This window comes from Blennius ocellaris (genome assembly GCF_963422515.1).
Source record: "Blennius ocellaris genome assembly, contig: SUPER_13_unloc_2, whole genome shotgun sequence".
Taxonomy (NCBI): domain Eukaryota; kingdom Metazoa; phylum Chordata; class Actinopteri; order Blenniiformes; family Blenniidae; genus Blennius; species Blennius ocellaris.
Window position 1 is genome coordinate 297379 of NW_027662312.1, and position 3554 is coordinate 300932.

Here is a 3554-nt window from a genome sequence, read left to right on the forward strand (position 1 = left end):
CTTTTCTTTTGGGACCTCCTGCAGTCACACTCTTTGTTGTCCTTGTTGTTGTTGATGCAACAATCTTGTGTTGTGTGTTGCCAGGATGACCACTGTGAGGTGACGCCCTCCACCGTGTGGTACACCTCCACCCAGCTGACCCCCACCACCATCAGATTGAATATGGTCGGTGGCGAAGGCGACCAGGTGAAGCTGAGCTCTGCTGCCTGTCAGCTGATGATCAAACTGGATCCAGATACAATGAGGGACTTTATTTTCTTGACAAACATGTTGAATGTCTCTGTATTTTCTCTCTTTCACACTTTCAGAGAAGAAGACGAGTCCATGAGGACGAAGGTAAGATCACTGATCCGGACTCTTTGTTGTTGTTGTTGTTGTCTGAACACTCAGTTTGAAGATGCAACAATCTTCTTTGTGTGTTGTCAGGATCACAACTATGATCCGTCCAGCTGGTTCACCTCCACCCTGCTCACTCCCACCACCATCAGGTTCACTAGAGAGCAGAACAGAAAGAGGAAGAGGAGTGACGGAGGCTGTGAGAGTCCAGAGAACAAGAAGGTGAAGATGAGCTCAGCACTTTCAGGTGTTTCATTGTCCTTTTCATCCTTTGTGAAGCAGAGATGATCAACGCCGGGGAGGATGAAGGTTCCTGCATCCACCCCAGCTCCTAGAAGACCAGAAGACCCCCTCCCCCCCCACCACCCAGCCCCTCCAACACCACCCATCCCCCCACCCCATTTTCTAAATAAAACAAAAAAGTGTTGCACTGCACAAAGATGGTCACTGATTTGTAAACTTCAAACAATCAATGGAAAACCAGGCAGGAATCATGTGTACGATCACATTGTCTCCAGAGATAGAGAACACACACACACACACACACACACACACACACACACACACACACACACACACACACACACACACACACACACACACACACACCAGTTTGGTGGTTCCTGGTCAGCCAACATGGCAACCTGCTGTTTTGCTGCAGAATTACTGCTGCAGTTGTAAAATTGGGCTTTTCAAAGTAGGGCTGCAACTAACGACTATTTTAATAGTCGACTAGTCACCGACTATTGAAACGATTAGTCGACTAATCGGATAATTATAATTTTTTTCTTAAATTTAGCATGAGGTTGCTTTAATTATGTGGCAAATGATAATAAACACAAGAAAGGTGGGTACTTCAATGAAAAATGTATCTTTTATTCAACTTTGCTGCTGATAGGCCATAAATCCAAATAAACCTCTGTCCAAGGACAGGCAAATGTGTTTTATACAAAAATTAATTACAATCAAGTAAACATTTCTTTCCTGTAAACCAGTGGTTCTCAATTATTTTCTGTCACGCCCCCCCTAGAGGACAGAATTTTTTTCAGGGCCCCCCCCCCCCGAATTGTACTACCATTGAGAACTTGATCATATTTATCTATTTATCTGTATAAACCACTGTATGAGTTGCTGGCACCAGCATTCTGCATACAATCGCCTGATTATCAAAATAAATCTCTATGGTGTGAGGTTTTATGCACCTTGTGATGTGGTGGACAACTTTGTAAGACGCTAACAGGCTTTTTGTTTACTGATGCCGCGCTGACACAATGACCGGCTTGTTGGCCATACTCATGGAGTTTACCATGAAACAACTCCAGTGGCTTACTGACATAACGGGTGTATGGTATCCAGGTGTATGGTGTATGGTCTCCAGGTGTATGGGGTATGGTCTCCAGGTGTATGGTGTATGGTCTCCAGGTGTATGGGGTATGGTCTCCAGGTGTATGGTGTATGGCCTCCAGGTGTATGGTGTATGGTCTCCAGGTGTATGGTGTATGGTCTCCAGGTGTATGGGGTATGGTCTCCAGGTGTATGGTGTATGGTCTCCAGGTGTATGGGGTATGGTCTCCAGGTGTATGGTGTATGGTCTCCAGGTGTATGGTGTATGGCCTCCAGGTGTATGGTGTCTGGTCTCCAGGTGTATGGTGTCTGGTCTCCAGGTGTATGGTGTATGGTCTCCAGGTGTATGGTCTCCAGGTGTATGGTGTATGGTCTCCAGGTGTATGGTGTATGGTCTCCAGGTGTATGGTGTATGGTCTCCAGGTGTATGGTGTATGGTCTCCAGGTGCCGTCTTCATTTATTTGGTCTCATGCTCCGCTGCCAGAGTTTTTAGGCATAAAACACAAACGGGTGTTTCCTGGTTCCCGACGTGTTCCCGGTAAACCCAAGGGCGACGTAGCATCGTCATATCTCCTGCTCTTACTAGCTTTATGTTTACTCTCACCTGTTTTCTTTTCCTCTGACGCCTCATCCTTTCTTCTTTTCACTCCTGTCAGAAACTTCTCCACCTCTCCTCCTCCTCCTCCGCCAGCTCTGTACACCGGTGTTCATGTGTAGTACTTCTTCTTCTCTACTGGTTGAACAGGCAGCCTGTTGATGAGTTTGAGCACTGCTGCCACCTAGTGGCTGGAGGCACTTTTTTAATTGTTCAAGCATGAATAAAGACACTAATACTGAAAGTCGCGCCCGCCTCGCGCCCCCCCTGACACCCCACCACGCCCCCCCAGGGGGGCGCGCCCCACCATTTGAGAAGCACTGCTGTAAACCAAGGGCACATTAGCAGCAGTAAAACATTAAATAAAGAAAATATAAAGTGCATTTTGTGAAGTGCATTCAGTTGTAAAAGAACTTTACAATTGTCAACAGTCTGAAATCTAACGGTTTTAACAACGGACATGTGTAGATACACCGCTGAAGAAGCATTCAGAGTTGTCCACATTCATGTTGAAAACATGGACAGTGTGCTACAACCTGGACACAAACCTGTCCTGGTGGACAGACCAGGTTTAAAATCAACATGAGGCTCAGGATGTAATCTTTTTCTTCGCCGTATCCAAGCTACAATGCTCCCAAACTTCTGACGTTCTCGTGCGCGCAGCTGCTGTGTTGGACGCCGCCATTATTTCTGTGTACGTTACCGCGCGTCAGAGACGCTATTGCGCATGTGCGACTCGGCAGAGATTGTAATGAAGTGTGATGTCTCACTCTGTTGGAAAAAACCCGTCGAGCGACGAATGTCGACAATGGAATTCATTGTCGACATTTTCTATTATCGATTTTTGTCGACAACGTCGACGAATCGTTGCAGCCCTATTTCACAGTAAAGCTAATGACTTTCACTTTGTCAATCATTCGTCAGGGAACTTTTAAAGTGAAACTTTCTGCCTGAATATTATTGCAGTGGGTATTCTGCTGCTCTGACGTCACAGTTCTGCATCCAGAGTCGCTGCTCATTCTGCTGCTCCGGTAAGGGAGGAAAACAAACAAACAAACCAAGAAGTAAACAAAACTACACTAGTTACGTTAATGTTTATCGACACTCCATGACAGCGATACATGGAGAGAGAGGAGTTCCTCCACTCCTTCATCTTTAAACCATGAAGTGCTCATAAAACCTCTATTTCTGAGTGTCCTTGCTTTGCATCAGTCGTCACTCACACCTTTGCACAGTTCACCAGATCAACATATTCTTCATTTTACCAAGCGACCAAAG